This window comes from Chaetodon trifascialis, chromosome 3, assembly GCF_039877785.1.
Source record: "Chaetodon trifascialis isolate fChaTrf1 chromosome 3, fChaTrf1.hap1, whole genome shotgun sequence".
NCBI classification, from domain to species: Eukaryota; Metazoa; Chordata; class Actinopteri; order Chaetodontiformes; family Chaetodontidae; genus Chaetodon; species Chaetodon trifascialis.
This window is the reverse complement of record NC_092058.1, coordinates 12,484,977-12,505,059: the sequence shown is the minus strand read 5'-3', so window position 1 is coordinate 12,505,059 and position 20,083 is coordinate 12,484,977.

Here is a 20,083-nt window from a genome sequence, read left to right as displayed (position 1 = left end):
GCAATGAAGCTCTGAAAGTCTACTGCACGCGACCTGTCAGCACCAAACAGCAGACAGAAAAAATTAGGAACTCGCTGGCAAAGACTGTGGAGTATTTCACTGCTCAGGAGACAGATATACTCCAGAGGAGCCGGTGGAGGCCAAACACAGAGCAAAAAGAGAGTTTCGTCAGGTGGCCAAACAAATAATTGTAAAATAAATTAGGATATTTTTTCCTTCACTGCTGGATGTGTAAATAAGCAACTCTTTGCTAACAAGCATGTCCTGTCAACTTAAAAAGTGACAATTGGTCAATGTTGTGTGTTCATAACTTGTTTCAAAGTGTCCAAAAGCATCTGTTATTGAAGGTTTAATTTGTACTGAAAGATTTTTTTTTATCCAACAGAATATTGTTTACACAACAGAAAATGTAAGATTTGTACAGAAACCTAACAAACAAACAAACAAACAAACAAACAAACAAACAAACAAACTGTACATAGTAAAATAAGTACAGATAGTATTACTGCCAAATCAAATACAGCATCTGATGCTCACTGTGTGCACATTTAGCTGAGCGTAATTTAAAATTCCCTAAAAATAAGAGTGCTGTTTCATGTCCTTGAAAAGAGTGGCAGCCAAAGCGCCCCCAGTTCACATGAGTAGCTTCAGGAGACTCTCCAGAGCGGGAGCCGAGACCACTCACAACAATGACACATAGTGTTTTCAGATGATTGACTCTCTTTAAAGTAAAGCATCCCCTCCATTCAAGCCTCATTTGAAGTGAGGTAGCCTGTTTGTGAGCAGCTGGAAAAACATCCTATGAGTGGGCGGCTGGATCCGAACAGTAACAAATTGTTGTCGCTACGGGGTGAAACACTTGGAAGTTAGAGCAAGCGAGTGCTGTGGAATTTTACCAGGTCAACCTTATGTAAGAGGCAGAAGTGACATAGGACAGAGAGTACGAGTCATACAGTTGGACAGACAGAGAGAGAGAGAGGACAGCCAGAAAGGCAGGGGAGACAGTAAGAGAGGTTACACCGCTCGAGTGGAGGAGGGAAATGCTGTTTGAGGAGAGACTGTAGGGGGATGAAAGCTTGGGATGTCTGGTGCCTGGAGCTCTGTCCTGGCTGCATGACTCTGCCTCTCTTAAGACCTTTAATTCAGTTTTCTCTTTGTCATTGTTGAACCTTTTCACTCTCCGTTTCCGTCCAACATGTGAGTCACGCTCTGAGGCTGTCAGTCATCAGATGATTTGATGTGGGTTTATTAAAAGGAGGTGCGTCTTTCCCTCTGACTCAGTAATTACTTCCCTCTGAAGACAGACAGAGATCAGCATCTGCTGTGAAGAACAGAGGAGGAGGAAGGGGTTTGGGGTGGGTGGGTTGCCTGTTTTTAGAAACATAGCAGCTGCCAGAGTCTAACCCTCAGGGTGTCTGTCCTCCTCAGCACAGGTTAGGAGCTGCCCCATGCAGCCACATGCCCAGTCATTTCAGGTAACCTGAATCTGTCCTCCAGTCATAGTCCTTTTCATGCTTCACACCACAAACATAAAATGCTTTCATATATTTCATCATTGCTAAGTGATTGAGGTAGGGCATGTGCTTTAAGTGGCATTTTCCTTGGTAAAAAGAGGGCTTTAGATCAATTTAACCGTTTCTCTTGGTAAACAAATCCACTATCATCAGCAGCACCTGAAGATACAAGCATAGAATAATACACTTTACTGTTCATGAGTTTTTCAGAAGAAGTGGCAATATGAAATACATACTGTCAGATACATTGCATGGATTTAAACCCCCCCGTTTAGCATTTGTAAGCACTATCAAAGGTCTAGTGTGTAGGATTTAGGGAGATCTATTGGGAGAAATTAATTATAATATTATTCTTTCACTGGTGTATAATCACCTGAAAATGAGAACTGCTGTGCTGTCATTGTCTTGAATGAGCTCTTTATATCTACAGAAGCAGCAGGTGCTCCATCATCTTCATGTTTCTACAGTAGCCCAGAACAGTCAAACCAACCACTGCCAACACACCTTTTCGTGTTTTTTGCTTTTTGAACAGCCGCTGTAGGGGAGGGTGAGCTGAGAGGTGTTTGCTCCCTCACTGCTAGATTCCACAAAGTCCTACATACTGGACATTTAATGAAATAATAATTAACATTTAGTAATTAATCCATTACACACATACATTACTTATATACATACATTCTCCTATAAAGACATATTTATAGGACATACTGTATTGTAATTCATTAACCAGGCTCCAGTTATGGGTGACCACAGATGGGATTACAGTTATAATAAACACTTATATCTGAATACAACTGCACAATAGTGTGTTATAAACCATACATTAAATGTTTATATACTGCCTACCAATGCTAACTAATTAGAAGTTGAAGTGTTACCATTACACGTCTCTCCAAATTAAAAAAAAGGAACAAGTCATTTCGATTTGGACTTTTGCCAGCCCCTTTTTTCACATGTAGTGGAAACACAGCATCACTTTGCAACATGAATAGAAACACTGGCTGCTGGTTACCTGCTCATTAGCAAGCAAAGCCACAAACTCTGAACATCGTTTAACGAGAGCAGCCTTCACATCACTGTTATCACTCCATCACTGGCCCATATTTTCCAGCCATCACTGATGAGTTGCAGATGAAGGCAGAACCTCTGCAGCTTCCAGCTGCTCATTAAGGCTGCTTAACAGTGTATCACTATTTCAATTATTTTTAGTGCCGCCAGCCCAAGGGCAGCTGCGTGGGAGAGTGGAAGGGGGAGAAATGACAAAGTCAGGCATGAAAGAGGGAAAAAACAGTAAAAAAAAAAGAAAAAAAAAAGAAAGATTTATTGTTTCAGGAAGGAGGAAAGATTCCAGGTGATGTGTTCACTGTATCGAAACAGATGAGTCTACTTTACAGTTAATTCTAATTTCCTTTGAATTACCTTCTCTGGCCAATTATAGTTATATTTAAACCTGCAATAGCTGATTTTTTTAGCCTCCTTGGAACAGTGGAAACAAGCTGTAAACAAGACACTGACATATTATCACCTTTAAGTTATGGCAGACTTGTTAGCAAACAGTTGCGTATCGCACATCCAGCGATACGGAGCAGCATTAACATTAATTTGGAGTCATGTTTGTGTCCATCTGGCAAATATATAGATCCAAAATTCACTGTCCTTTTAGCTCTGTGGTTTCCACTAACCCCTGAGGGGAATATCTGATTCCCCTATTCCTACGCTGATAGATGTTCCTCTATGTTTGCTCGCTAGTGGTTAACTTTGTCTGGTGTTTGTTGCTCGGCAGGTAGTGTGCAGCCTGCTGCAGCCAAACATGACACTATGAGAGCTGTGAGGGTGAATCGAAACAGGCCAGAAAATGAAGCTGAAAGACTCCACAGCCATTGCTTTGTGCAAAAGTGCATTTGAGATCATCTTAAATCAGGTGGGTGTCTTCCAAAGTTTCAGCCCCATGACTGTTTGCTTGCTGAGGTGCCGCAGCTGCGCAGTAAAACAAGAAGGGGATTTTGCACTAAAAACACTGTAACTCCAATTAAAGATTCCACAAACTCAAACTGCTAAACTTTAGGATGCACTTTTACACAGAATGAGGACAGTGGATGGGTACAGAAGTAAGACCATTAAAGGTGCAACGTGTAGGATTTAGTGGCATCTAGCGGTGAGGTTGCAGATGCGACCAACTGACCACCGTCGCCTCACCCTCCCCTACAGTGGTCGTGTTTGGTTTGTCAATTCTGGGCTATTCTAGAAACTTGGCAGTGCAACATGGTGTAGCCTGTGGAAGAAGACCTGCTCCCTCTGTAGATATAAAGCTCATTTTAAGGCAACAAAACCACAACAATTCTTATTGCAGGTGATTACACACTAATGAAAACAAAAATGTGATTATGATTATACATTTCTGCCAATAGACCCTTCTAAATCCACCACTTCTGGACCATTAACTTTTTTATGCACACGTACCTTTCATACATATGGGCATGTTAAAATTGTTTTAATACAGAAAAATGTGATCTAAAGTTTAAGATGGCTTCTGTTCTGCAGTAGTTCATGTATGAGCTCTCTTTTCTTGGCATATTGTTGACGATGTGATACAGATTAGTATCAGTTCATCTTACTTGTGGGAGGAAAACCTATAAGGACAGATCATGTAAAGTCCAGTGAGGAGACAGCATTAACCACAGAGCTACTATTATTTTACAAAACTGAATAATTTATGGCCTGTAAAAGGTCATCCACATGAGCTGAAATCCTGTAGACGACGGCTGCTGCTTGGCATGCTGAGTGTCCACCAGCTTTGACATAGCTATGTTTCAAACACAAGGTAATAGACATCTGAAAGTGCTGCACTCACACCAGGTATATTGTACTTTTATTTGGATAGATGACTCAGTTTGTGCTCTTGAGACATTTGCTCTTGGGTTTTGCGTCACTCTGGTGACCTTACAGGAAAATCCACATTGCATTACTCCAGGTAAGTGACAATACCAGTCATCACCATTATCATGCATTGGTAATAGCCCTCATGATGATATAGGGCAGGGCTCTGGATTGGACAGAAGACCCCAGACTCTGTTCAAACTACTGTTTTTGTGTCCAGAAAATTCTTTATCTCGTCAGTGTGTGTATCTAATCTGAACACCCAGTTTTAGCTCTGTGTCTCTCTATTACGGTGCCCAAAACAACCTTTATCAGTCGTTGTTATCCTTAACCACAGTCAGTGCAAATTCTACCTATTTCTGCTATCATCTCCTCCCACATGAGAGACATCAGTCATATCCAAGCTTGGTCTAAGTCTGTCAACGTGTAAACACAGGCACCCCAGCTGCAGACCCTCCAATTGTCTGCAGTGTGATGAATGATAACCTGCACGCCGCCGCTCCTCCTGACTGACAGCAGGCTCGCGTGTGAAGATGCAGGCTGCCTCACGACTATAAACCTAAAAAAACTGGGGAAGGGGGCGGTGTTGGAGGCCTCCCTCAAATTGCAAAACACCTGTATCTGACTCAAGCAGAGTTAATCACACACCTTTACGGCACAGCAGAACAGCCCTGCGCTGATCCTCACTGAGAGAAGAGAGAGAGGGAGAACAATGAGACGGACACAAGCTGATCTATATCAGGCTGTCAATTTCTGCTTTAAAAATAGTATTTAATCAGTCATATTATTATTATTTGGTCACCACACAAAATAAAATTCTGTCTGTTTTTTCCCATTGCAGTCTTTTCTTTCTACCAGTGTTATTATGTTATAACTACTGTTGCAGTTACAAACTCACTTTTCTTTTCTTTTCCTTGATTGTTTCACATTCACTTATTTGCATATACAAGAATTATGTCAATATTTTTACAGTGCTTTGGCAAACACTCAGACATCAGACATCAGTCATTCCATTGAATCCTTTTAAAATTATTGATTTTTTTTACAGAGAGAAAGAGCCAGAAAGAGATTCAAGTACACCATCTGTCCAAAAGTACATGGACACCCCTATCCAGGACAAACTTTCCTTCAACACTTTGGGTAATGTCATTTCTTGTTTAAGTATGGCGCCATGTTAAGTGGAAAGCTTGGTGTGTAACTGGCCTGCACATAACCCTGTTTTCAACCCCATCCCACACCTATGGGTGTAACAAACTGAATGTACCTACCATTTCGAACATGCAGTTTAGCTGAGATTTAATAATGATGAAAGACTGCACAGACATACCAATTTTTGCAGAAAACAAAACTAAGCTTCATGCCGTTTCCTAAAGTAAGACTGACATGACAGGGGATTAGTGTGCAGGGCAACTCCAGACATCCGTTAACAGCTGCATGGGATAAACTGTACTGACTGTCAAGTCCATAGAGATGCATTTACATCAGTTTACAGGTGAGCAGTCGGCCTGTCCTGACTGCTGCTGTGTGGCTGGTGTTGGTCACTGTGTGAGGGAGAGAGACAGCAGCGAGTCAACCACCCAGCTTTTGCAATTCACTACTGGACCTCGTCATGGGGCAGCTCTCTTGTACTTGCAGTTGGCCCCTGACTTCACCAATGTGTGTGTACGTGTGTGTGTGAGGGAGAGAGAGAGAGAGAGAGAGAGAGAGAGAGAGAGAGACGAAAAGAAGTTCAAGCTGAGTGGACAAACCAGAAGGCTACAGTGGAAAAATGAAGGGAGGAGCAACTGTTCGTATCTAGAAGATCTCAAACCTCATATGTTTACATTTGGATGGCAGCAACAAGACTGAGGCAGTTATAAAAAAAGAGATATGTGCACTGGATGTACATTATTTCTGCACACATGAGTAAAACAGACTGTAGGAAGAGATTTATTAGGGTAAAGTGGATGGTATAAACCTACCTGTACAGTGTACAGTCTGTTTATGTGAGCAAGAGGAAAAGAGGGTACAAAGAGTGTGTGTGTGTGTGTGTGTGTGTGTGTGTGTGTGTGTGTGTGTGTGTGTGTGTGTGTGTGTGTAGAGGGGTGCGTGTGCTGAGGGTAAAGTGGATGGTTGACTCCACTGGAATGTGGCGCTGACTCAGTCCGTCTGTCAGCCTCGGCCATGTTCGCTCTGTGGACTCATTCACACTCTGCGACCCTTTCAAGGGGGCGGCCTGTTGCCTCATGTTGGATTTCCGGAAACTCTTGGAATTTCAGGGAACAGAACTCCAGCAAGCTCTGGTATATGGTCTTGTTTAGGTTCAGGCTTCACTGCCCTATGGTAAATCAAACATGCCTCATGTTTTTATTTGGCACAGGTTAGGTTTCTTCAACTGGTCTATAAAGTTGAGTAGAATATATCAAAGTTGGGACTAATAACCAGATTCATTTTTTGGTTCTAGTAAATATGTTTAAGTTTAAAGCCTAACAGTATGATGGATAGGATGGGCACGAAAGGTAAGAGACAGTAGGTCTGGTCAGTTATATCAGAAATTTTGATTTCGTTCACTTGTAGGACAGCAGAAGAGTTTTAACTGCAAAAGCACTCATATTATACAGGAAACATTGGAAAGAGACATAATATAGCATTTCTAAAGTACTGATGGACACACTGTCTCTATTTCTATGCTATTCTTGGCCTCATAAATGGATATGGAAAAATTATTCATGAGGTCTGTGTTTACTTTTGATTTGATAGTCAGATTCCATTGCAGACATTCAGCTCGTCTGTCAGTCCAAATTTTGTCCATGATGAAGTAACACAAGTATTGGAGAGATGAAATGTGATACTAACTTTTAAGGTACCCAGATGATAAATCTGAATGACTTTTATTGGTTGTGACTGGTGACTTTTATTCTAGCGCCACCAACAGGTCAGAATTTCCACTTGTCCAACACTTCAGTTCATGACAAGATATTGAAACTGATGAGGACATTCCTCTTGTCCTCATTAATGGCAACATAGCATGCTAATATGTTAATGTTACCATAATACACTAACAAGTTAAATGTTCACCTAGCTAAATGCCCTTTCTGACACAACGCAATTTGATCTGTGCCTCCGGTGGGTTCAGCTACTCAAAATTATTATTTCAACAACCCCAAATGCTAACATTTTATAATCTAACCTTTCGCATTTCAGCCTGTTGATTTGTTAGATCATACATGTTAGCTAGTAGTTTACATAAATTTTAACATGCTAACTGAAAGCATGCTAACATGCTAATGTTTAGCTCAAAGCTATCTGAATTCAATAGAGCTGAGCCTGACAAGTCGAGTCTGAGACATCCCAACATGCACAATAGTGTATGTAGAAGAAGCCAGACTTCACATATTTGCTCCTCTGGAGGCAAAGATTTAGGTTACTATTAAAGAGGTCTCCCCAGTTTTCATCAATTCAATCTTTTTCTTTTTTGGTGTGTAATAAGCATGACAGCCTTGTAGCACTGCTAGCATGCTCATATGTCTTTTTCAGTGATTCATTTAATTTTAAAATGTAAAATACTGGAACAAGTAGAATAAAAAATATATAAAAACAAATTCATAGCTTCATAGAGAGCCTGATTTTCAAAATCGGCCTGTGTTTTTAAAAATTGATCGTTCCACTAAAATCAGTCTGTCACCTAACAAGAACCCTCTGAGCACTGTTTGTATTTATCCTGTCTGTAGCAATCAGACATGTCTCATGTTAGTGAATGACTGGCATTGTCATGTAATCACAGTTGTTGCAGGAAAAAAGGCTTTGTCTTGGCCTCCCACGCCCCTCGTCCCACCCTCTCCAGACAGACAGAGATCTGCTGTGTGTGTGCGTGTATTTATGTGTGCGTGTCTTCTTCTGTGGGCTCATCAGATGGCTCCTCCCTTTCCAGATGCTGGCCAGAGAAGACAAGAGCAGACCAGAACAGGGTGTCTGTCATCTCGTGATTACCTGGGCCTCCTCTGCCTCACTGGGCTATCAAAACAAACATGTCAGTTCTGAGGAAAGACTAATTTCTGAGACTGTGTGTGTGTGTGTGTGTGTGTGTGTGTGTGTGTGTGTGTGTGTGTGTGTCTGTGTCTGTGTCTGTGTTTTGGAGAAATTTTGCTTGACTTTTTGCATGTTTCCAGGAAAGGTTTCTGAATATGGATAAGTTGCAGAAGTACACTTACTCAAGTATTTTAAATGAGTGGTTACATTTTCTGCTACTTTATGCTTTTAATCCAATTTTTGTCCAGTATACATGGGCTCCACATTTATGTAACATTTTTGCTGTTAGTAAGTTTACAAATTAAGATTTTACATGCAGAGCATGCGACAAACCCTCTAAAGTGGAATGCATCATTGAAGATTGAACTGTCCTTCACTGTGCAAGGTGGTTACTTACAGCTCTCCCTGCACTAGCTTCAACATAAAAATACAACTTATATCTTATGTATTATCAGTAATAATAATCCATGCATATTATAGATAAAAATATCAATGTGCTTGGGGCCATCGTGCACATTATGAGTACTTTCACTTTGATTTGTTTGATATTACATTTGTTCTTTCACTAATGCTGAGATGTTACTTAAATTCAGTATTTTCATAGTGTGGTTTTACTACTTTTATTTACCTAAATGATCTGAAAAAAAAAAAAAAAAAAAATCAAACCATCTCTGAAACTGGTTGATTATGCAGTAGTCCTACACTCTATGCAAAACAACATGTTTATTTCGTAAGTCTCTGCTTCTGGTGGCTCTCTATGACTGGATTTTTTAGCTGCCAAACTGTGTTGAATTTCTCACACTGAGTCCTGCGCTGACTTTCTTCACTTCCGTCGGTGTGCTCAAGTGTCAAGTACACAGAGTCTAAATCAACAAGATAGACTTAAAATACGTCTATCTGCAATTGATCCTGAAGGATCGGTGTCTACCCCCGAGCAAACAGCACTTTCTCATAGTGCTCACCTCCCAGCCAAACAGGACTGTTGAAAGTATGTGTGGAGACAGCCACATTAATCACACCCCTGTATAACATGTCCTTTTAAAGCTCTATATTTCAAATCCAACCTCTGTGTGTGTATGTGTGTGCTCCTCTATCTGTCACCAGAGCAGAACTCTCTTGCAATGCCTCTCCTCTAACAGAATGCAGTTTGTGGCATGAAAGACAAACAGCTCATGCACACACACCACTCAGACACACATGCGCACGCACACACTTCCACACTACTTGAACCCTGGGGCAGAATGCCAAAGAGCTGGAGGAATGTGACCCGGTGACCTTGGCTTGCAGACTTCCACATGGAGACCGGACACTAGGATGGTGTGCATCGGAAGACGAGGCCAGAATAGCTCCGGTGTCCGGTAACGGGAGACAGACTCTGTTTGTAAACTGTGACCATATGACACACTGAGAGCCTGCAGTGCGTATGTATATGCACAGACCCACAGGTGATGGAAACATATGTACTCATGTCCAGAGGTTAGGAGGCGGGTGATGAGAGGTAGCATGAAAGGGGGGTGCTCACTTTGAGATCGGTACGTACTTTTTCTCCTGTACAACACTGGGTTAACCTTGCAGCCACAAATTTTTCTGCTTTCATAAATCCTGCCTTTCCTGTTTGACGTTTTTTCTTTTTCTTTAAATACATGCTTACAGTACTGAGAGAGGCCACGTTTGACTCCTTCAGTAGTACTTCAGCCTGCAAAATATGTCCATATAAAACACCTTTTAATGTATTCCAGTAAGAAAAAAGAATCCTACATGTGGGTGGACACAGAATCAGCAATGCACATGTATGCACGGTTCGATTGCAAAATGCAGTTGTTGCATGTGTTTCTGCACACATTTATTTGCATGACCTGACACACAGCGATCTCGGTGCCAAATGGTTGCACAATATGCTGACCTGTTTTTTTGCTTCCTTCAGTGAGTGCATGCTAGATTCAAGTCATGCATCAAAGATGGTGAAGATTAAGTGTACCACAGCTGCTAGAAATATATGTGACACTTTTTATAAACTACATACCAGTAAGTGTATTGTCAGAGCATCACAAGAAGCTATATCATAGCTTTAGTGATATATTTTCATTAGTTACACATGCTGCATATTTAACTTCTAATCTCAGTTCATTTTTCAAAAATCCATTTGCTGTGGGGAAGTGAGGAGACGCCATGTTTTTTCGAAACAGAACAGAAAATGCTCAACTCTACGGACAGAGACATTGTGTAAACACTTTTTTTTTTTTTACTCTTCTGCATAGACAGGCCAGGGGTAAACCCCACCCTCTGTGCTCAGCGAGAGGACAGAGACACATGTGACAGATCAGGTCCGACCAGTCACAGATGACAAACGTTCAGTGTTGCCCCACGATTATCTGACAAACATTTGAGCCCTCTGCAAGAATCTGTCTTTGAAGAAGTGTGATTTCTTGATAATGCAACCAAAATTTTCACTGTCTACAAGTCCCAACTTATTTGAACTTCCTGCATTATTTTGTGAAGTAGTTTGCTCAGCACAGATGATTTGTCGCCAAATGCATGGAACAGGGTGAAAAACTATTAGGCCACTCTGTAATGTCCTACTTTGCCACTAAGAATATTTATGATCCTACTGTCAGCACAGTAGCAAATTCACTGTTCCAAGGTGTGACGATAGTATATAGGTTCAACTGATTCCCCATGCTGCACTTACTCATAAAGGACCTGACTGGTCTGACTCAGGAAACAGTCAGCTTTGAAGCCTCAGGACACCGTCTCCAGACCTGTGTGCAGTTTATGCTTGTGCCCTATTAGTCTTTCTGAGGACACAGGTGCAGATCCTACCTGAGACAGACGGGCTGGTGCCAGTGGGCTGTAAAGCAATAAGTCTGCGGTAATATATCCCTGTGCCTATCAAATAGCTAACAGAGCAGGAGAGATACAGCCTGTTGATCCAGAAACAAACAGCATATAGTGGCCCCCCCCATCTGGCCCAGGATAATCTGCTTTGGTCTCTCTCCATCACTGTCACTCCAGAAACAGACTCCCAATGCCACATACAGACACTCCAGCCTTCCTCCACGCTGGGTAGAGTTACCAATCACACACTCAGCACTGACAGTGACCAGCTAATTTTGACAAAGCCTTGCAGACAGCAGCACTGTTAGTGTATATCAGCAACTGACATTCAAGCTCAACAAAGAAGACACTGATGCTACCAAGAGCAAACAAACCCAGCATAATGTATTCCCCGGGATTGATTTCCATTATAGGACGCTACTTTATGTCTGACGCATTTCTATTCTCATAAGTTTAGCGGAAGCAAAGCCAATTAAGTTGTCCCCTGCGCTACCCCCACGCCATCTATTCAGGTCAACTATTGAGGGATGCCACTATCGCTAGGGCAACAAGTAAAACAAACAATGTGTGGGTTCAGTATGAAACACTAGACACAAAATGCATTTAGTGGGAACAGAAGGTCTGCACCCATTCAAACTGTACTCCCAACCACGTCCTGCCTTTATGAGACAGTGTGGGTGGGGGGAGTTTAAAAGCTGTCAGACTCTTTTTAATCCGTGTTTACCACAATGGCAAGGTCTGTAAACACATGGGTTTGCCACAACATTATTTCAACAAACCGGTGTGCTTGGATCCAGGCCTCATTGAGGTCTTTCCGACGAGGGGCTGATTTGACTCCAGGATGAGCTGGCTCCGTACTGTTTAACATTTCCCAGGCTTTTGGTAACATTGTGGCATGGAACAATGACAGGTCATGATAACTTTGAGATGCTAATTCAGTAATCTGTTGAAGCAGGCCAGTCTTTGAACCTTTTTGCGCAGGTGTTTAAATTCAAAATATGTACGTAATGCCACTAAACCTGCAGTGTCTTACAGCGCCTGTCCAGTTGCCTGTCTGTCAATAGTTTTCTGCATCTGGCCAAGCTGACTAATACTAGAGCTGGTCTTAATTCAATATGGTGGTGACAAACATCGCTTGGTCCCTGGGCTGTTGAGTAATCATGTCATACACAGACTGCACTCCAGGAAAGTTTTTGCCTTGTGTGTCACTGTGTGGCTTCCGTAGGCAGAGAATATTTCAACAAATTGAATCAGGAAACACCTTAAGCCCTGGGAGAGCTGGTAAGAACAGATTTATACGCACCACATGTGTGTCATGCCCCAGTAAGAGTGCACGCTAACTAGTCTACCTGTCGTAATCACAGGCTCTTATCTTAGTGTCCATAGGAGGGAGGGTTTTATCAGTTTGGCTGTACAAGCAGGAGGGAAACAGAGTGTGCACAAAGTGACGAGGGTAACAGTGAGGTGAAAACAGGAAAGAGAGGCCAGGTGCTAAAAATAATAAAACATCAGGTGTTACATATGATCACAACTCATGTTGATAGCTCTCTTGGGACACGAACAGTAAATACTCTCAGAAAGGCGATTGCACCACAGCTCATTTTCTTGATGTTCTCATACATCTTACTTTGGCGAGTGAAGGAAATGCCTGTCTAATTTTTCAGACAGTCACACAGTTGAACAACTCTGTTTTGCAACATGTATATAAGTGATTAGAGATTGCAGAAAAAGAGCAAAAACAAGCACATGGTGTGCTGATCAGTGTGTTGTCAGCACTGTATACAACTACTGTCAAAACAGAGTACAAAACATTCTCTGGAATTGAGCTATACCTCTTTCTTCACATAACAGATCATCTTTTAAATGAGCAATATATCAGAATTTGTGCTAAAACACCCCCCCCCCCCTAAAATTATCAACAGAATGTGAAGAAATAAGATTTTTGATGTCATGTCAAAGATGTCTATGTATTTTGTTGCAGAGATATCTACTGAAGTTAGCATGCTAACCAGCTAGCTCCAGTCCATCCTGTCTCACAATACCACTTCGTAGCTCAAGAGGTGATAGTGAGTCACTGTAGCGTCCAGTTTGTGTCCAAGGTGGTTCTCTTTCCTGGTTTGGCTCCGTGGGCTCACCGCTCTTCATCTCCTGTCCCCCTCCTGAGCATGCCGTGTCTTTGTCATCCCCACTATAAATCGCTTCGGTATTGTACTCTTTGTTGTCAGACTGTCCTCAGCTGGTCTCGGAGGCTGTGCTCGGTCTGGTGCCACGTTCACTTGGAGGCTGCTGAGCACAGTCCTGTGCCCACTTGCTCGGATCTGATGTCCATTGGGCAGATTCAGCTAGGACCATTAGCTTCATGGCTAACTGAGCTAACTGCAACTACAGTTAGCAGCATATGCTGCTGATATGCTGCTCCCTATTGTTTGGAGCTTGAATTTGACAGGTAGCCATTCATTCTTACCTATTGCACCTTAAATATGAAAAAGGAAATGATCAATCCGACAAAGAGACTAAAAAAGTATTGCAGATCTCAGTTATTTGCCGCTAAAACTATGCTACACATCCTCATTATAGTAGGAGTGACAATCTTAACAAAGTGCATGACCTCAAGCTCTGACAGTGTTCTCTCTCCATTGTTGTATGTCATGATTTAGATAATTGCGAGTCTACTCTGAGCAGCCGCCAGTCGCTGTGGCTCCATTTGTTGTCAGTGAATTGGACGCTCCACTCTGCTCTGGCTCAGGGAGCCGGCAGCACATCCTGGAGAGGAGACCCAGTGCAATGTCAGGGACATTAGACTGGGTCCCTCCGCTGTGTGCACAACCATGTGCCAACCAAACCGCATGACTCAAGCCTTTGTGGTGAGTGTGGGTGGCTTCCCTCCTGTGACTACTCCCTGACCCATCTCTCTCAAACTCCCTCACACTCTTCCTCTTCCTCTCTAACTTCTTTCCATGTGAATCATCAGGCTGATTTCGGTTTATCCCCAGAAATTCTTCTTCGCTTCCTGGTCATGATTTGACAGAAGGTCTAAATTTCACCAATACTACACTGGCTTTGAAACAGCATGACACAGCTCTGTTTGCCGTGCTACGGCCATGTCACATGAGAGATCTGCATTACGTCACATGGACACGTGCCTATGCAAACACAAAAGGCCAGTAGACAGCAGGGAGTGCCGTTTGTGCTCTTGTAAAAGTAAGGTGTTCAGTGCAGGCCAACACGTCCATCAGGCTTAAGTCTTACCCATTACAAAATCCATTCCTCTTCTGCGTGTCTGCTGTTGTTCTGACTAACAGGCAGCCAGGGACGAGGAAAACACATCTAGGGTCATGTCTGCTTTTCCTCACAGAGTGCTAACAACATGCTGACATACTCCCATGAAGTGCTGCCTGAGCTCTGCTGTTCATGACGTGTTTACGTTACTTGCCTCACTCTTACGCTTGCAATGACACAGAAGCGAGTGCATGTGGACATACTTTACATGCATGTGAGTGCTCATAAACACAAACTCAACACATTCCAGTTTCCAAGATGCCTTATCTACTTCCTATTATCTCAGCTTCCCGGGGCAGGGAAAAGCCAGAGGAAGCAGAGCTGTTGTTGTCTCTCTCGGCTGGGTGCTTCCTGTCCTGATAGAGGGCCAAGTAGAGATATCCCTGAAAGGAGCTGTTGGAACAGGGCAGGGAAGAGCTGGGTGTTTTGGACCCCTTTCAATGACGTACAATCTTATCTGGCTTGAGTTTGGTATGCATCCACTAGCTGGGCACCGTTTGGGAGTATGTGTTAGAACCTCCCTGCTTTGCCTGTGGATCGCAAGTAGTAAATAATTTGCAAGAGCTGCAGATAGCTCTTAATCAGCTGACTTTAATATAAAAACATCTTTACAGGCTAAATTTTGTCACGCTTTCTCACCATTCAGAGAACAGGTAGCCATTTCAACCTCTGACTGCTTTGTTCTTCATCTGAGAAGACTTCAGCTGAATCATTTCATAGGGATTTGTTTGGTGTTTGCAGCATTCCAGACAGTATTTCAAAGGAGCTACTTTCAGCACTTTAATGAGCATGAACTTAATAAGTGGGTCCCAGTGGGAACACTTTGCGAGCTTTGCAGGATAAGCTCAAAGCACTCACTGTAAAGCAGCATCTTGTTTTAACATCAGAAGTCTATAATATTCCACATGTTCATGTGCCAAACATCTGTTTAAAACTTGCTATTTTTTTTTCATGTAAACCATCTTCATGCATATCACAAAGCATTTGCTATGCATGCTTGCGTGCATGCCCTTAGTAGCGTTCTTTACTCTGTTTCTCTCAGTCATGGCTAGGTAGATTTTATTACTCTTGATATCATTGTTTTTTGATGAAGTCAGTCTCCCATCTTGTTCTTCTGAGGACTTCTGCTGCATTTTATGCTTACTTTCAGTTTGAACTCTAATCTGAGGAGACATTCAAAGACAGGCTACCTCCCCATCTGTCTAATCTTTCGATCACTCTGTGTCCTCTCTCTTGTTTATGACATAACGGTGGCCTGAGAGGCTCAATCATTGGGAGGACACAATTGTGTGCACTTGTGGTTTGGCTAATGTAAACATTCGTCTCCTCTTCCTCCGGTCTCCTCATCCTGTGAGCAGATAAGAGTTACGGAAATGGATATGATTAAATAATGTAGGTGGGGAGCAGACGAGCCAAGGCTGTCATTGGTCATCAGGACAGCCGAGCTTATCCTTGTCAAGGAAACATGATTTGTAATTGGATGGCCAGCTATTTTCGCCTAGAAATGAAGGACATAGATACTGATGTCTCAGACGTCACAGACACACGCTCATGGAAAATTACCCACGCTTTAATCTGAAGCTTTGTGCTCAAGTGTATTCTGTGCAGAGCTATTCCAGGGTATTATGGCAGCATTTTAATTAGGCAAGGCTAATTATCAGGCTGTAGTAAGTCAGACAGAGACATGCTTAAGGGCTTAATAGTCTGATGTCTAATATGTTTGATCTTCCTGAAAACTCATAGTGGAAACTTTCCTCAGGATGTTTTTGCAATACTTTCTCTTCTGAGGAAGTTGTCTTGCTAAGCACGCTGTATTAAACGGGATCCCATTTCCTTTGCTATTGTAGAACTGCAGAAATTGCACACACCTTTATTCTTTTGAAAATGTCTTCTGAAGACAGATGTGTTCAGGGCCTGGTTCAGGTCACAAGAGATAACATAAAGGGCTCTTTAACACAGAGTGTCACAATGTGTATTAACCGCTTCGACATGAGCCCCTATTTAAAGGCAGTCCTTCAACAAAGGCAGTCTGAGGTCAGAGGGACACATATGTGAGAGCGATATCTCTTGGAGATGTGTAAAATGACACTGTTTCCCTGTGTAGAGGATTTCTAAGAATGTGTTTCAGTAGAGGGATCCAGGGAAGGCTCCAAATGATGGAGTAATTATGTCAGGAGCTTTACGGTAAATATAGTTTCAGAGGGAGATTTGTGGGAAAGGGTGTTAAGTATAGGCTACTGCTCTCAAAGTGTTCTTTGGAGAGTGGAAAAAAATCAGAAAATGTTTTAAGCACTTGCATGTCTGTCTCTCTGTCTGTCTTTTGCCTCTGTGTAAACTCAAGAGTGTGCAGGTAGTGATTCGTGCACGCATTTTTTCACGAGTCAATATGAGTTTATGTGTGCGCCTGCACAGTCTGTTTCTTTACTTGATGAGGAAGTAATAAGCACATTGTGCCCAACTGAGCTCGGTGCGCACCTCCCACTCGCCTACAGGCTCCAGAGGCCCTTGCAGTGTTTGGTCTGGGGCGGCTCCCTGGCTGATTTACTTCCTGCCAGGGACCACAGCAGTGCATGGAGGACAGCGTCTGCAAGGTTCGCCGGAAGGCAGAAAGGATAAACTGAGAGTTTTCTTCAATTTATGAGGCATAACATCCGTTAATTCTACATTTCATCACCACTTTGAACAGAAGCTGCCCGCCTTAGTGACCCCACTGTTTAGGAAACTGCGTGACCTGTGTTTGAGAAGCTAAATCATACTTGCACTATTGTACTAAAGTAATCAGACCTCGAGAACCATCAGCTTTACTTCTTACACGATTTAAAAATAGGTTGCACAGCAGTGATAACCCATTATTTTTCTGCAGAGCTTAGAATAATCTGCTGGCTCCGAGATAATTACAGTCCTCATTTAAACTTGATTTTGAGTGTTCTTTCCACCCACAGCTATGTTCACAAATCAGTGAAGGTGGCTCCTTTGTAGCCTCTCTTTTGCCATCTGTTTTGTCTCTGCAGTAACAGTGTTATATAAGCCACTCACGATCATTTTTCATTGTTTAAGAGCACAGAAGTACAATTAATATGATAACATGTGAGGATGAGTAAGAAACTGAAAGATTTACCAACATCTCTTGGTAAAGTGTTAGATGACAATGAGTCTGAACAACAGCTTAAAGGTCTGTGTGGCTCTACAAGAGAGATGAACACCATAACTCCAAAAGGTATTCCCTCATTTCGTGTTTTTATGATTGTGGGGAAGAGTGCGGTCTGAGATGTTGCAAAGGCTATTAGCATACTACAATTTGACATCATCTTCATACTAATCAAATCTTTGAATGGCCGTCTCTTGTCTTGTGTGGAGGCATTTATTTGTTATGTTCTCACCTCATGTACTCGTAACACTTTTATAGCTGCAGCCGTGAGTGTACAAAATTGTATAGTTTGCCTTCCATTTGTGACATATGTACCCACCCACTGTACATACCTAACCAATATACATGCATTTTAATAATTATATTCCGTACAGTTACAATGTTTTATCTTTTTATAATTCTTACTTTTGTTGCTGCCATCTGTATACTATGCATGAATAAGGTGTTGCCTATGACACCATGGGTTGGTGTGATTTTGCATTAACTCCTGAGAAAACGTACACATGATGCTGTGGTGTAGAGTAGATGGCTGTTTAGTTATTCATCTAGCTTAGCTTTCAGCATGCAGTCTCAAGGCCGTTACAGTCCTCACACCCTCACAACTGAGTTCAGGAGAGGACTGCATTTTCCACCCACGCACGGTTCTCTCCCCGGAGGGCCACATTTTGCCCCAAACATATGTGTCTGCACAGCCAACTTGCTCATAAGGGATGGAAAGTGAGAGCTGGACCTCATCTGCATCCTCCTGAACCTCTAAGCTCGCTCATTAAGAGGCTTGTGTGCGCAGCCATCCAGAGCATTTCTGTTGTGAGGAATTAATGTGGCTGCTGCCCAGTGCCGAATCAGGTAGTCTGGCTGACTTCATCAGAGAACCTAAATCCATGTGTGAATGGAACAAAGAGCACACTGACAAAGCACATACTCTGCCCTGAATGACTCAGTCCCTGTCATCGGGCCCTGCCACATGCACTCATTCATACGAACTCATACACACACACAAATGCGGAAACAGGATTTGTTCAGCTCACTGAGCGTAGATTATCTGTGGACTCCATCCTTCATTACACATGTGTTTTTCTGTCCTCTTAGTGTGCCTAGAGAGCAGTGCTTTCAAAACCCTGTTTCTACTGATTTATACCTTACTCCATTACAAGTGCCCCCCCTTTGATGGCAAGCCTGTTGATCTCCTTGGTGGGACAACATCTGAAATCTTTATCAGCAGAGCCAGGGGCCTTGGGTCCTGCTGTCTGCTGTGTTTCTAATATCCCCCATGAGTGAGCCAGGACCAGGAAATCAGGGGAAGAGCAAACTCCCTCAGCAATCAGTTGTTACTTAAGATTAATAGATTGCTACATTAAGCAAATCCTAGACCTTCTCCTCTACAGGTTGACATCAGGAACACCGGAAACCTGGGATACTCATTGGCTGAATGCCAAAAACTCCTGTTTTGGCCGTTTGAAATACAATATGGGCATTACACTGGTGATGTATATCTTCATGAGACCCTTTAGGATTCAATAATATAGCCTGAGCAGAAAAGGACAATATAGGAAAAAGATAGCCGTTGGTTCTATATGCTGAATATTAGTTATGAGGCCGGAAACAAGGCATGTTATGAGCCGGTTTCCATCTGTGTCAATCAGTCCTGTGGAGCTCCAGCGGTCCAGGCTGCGAGCAGAGTTGGCTCTGAACCAGCGGCTGGAGAAAGTCGAACCAGCGTGACGTTCTCCATCGCACCACAGCTGTCGTTTTCACAGCTTCTCCCCAAACACCAAGCACAAATTACAGTGTTTGTGTGGGTGTCTGTGTATCGGATTATGTGTGACTGTGAATGTAATCTACAGTATGTTCTCATTCTTTTTACTATTTCCCAACCCTCCCCCCCAAAAGAATTAATACAGTATGTTAGCCGCACTAATAACCAGCCATCATAATTGCTAACATGTCTTTGATTCAGTCTCAGTCATAGGACGAGCTCGCCAGTAACTCCCCCGGTCTATGTCTAAAGAGATCCTTGGGTCATGGAGACTAAACACACCCTGTCATCATCAAGGAGGCGGACTGGCTCGCTCCACCCATTACTAACAGCAGGCTGTGGCTGCACTTGAACCACTCAACATAACAATGTCGAGGAGTGATGCAACAATGACTCGTTATTGCTGCTTTTCATTATAATGCGCTCCAAAAAAGAAAATACCTGCATGTGAGGCAATTTTCTTTAGAATCCCTCCATTTCCCAGAAGTCTTTGTACCAATACAGGAAGTGATTAATAACTGAGGCAGCTGGAGGACCCTCATGACTTTGGTATGGTTAACAAGTAGAAGTGCTTTAATATGGTTGTATTTACATTGTAGTGAGAGATGACAGCCCGTTGCCTGGGGATTTGTGTTTTGTTTCCACGGCAGGAGCCAAGTGTGTGTG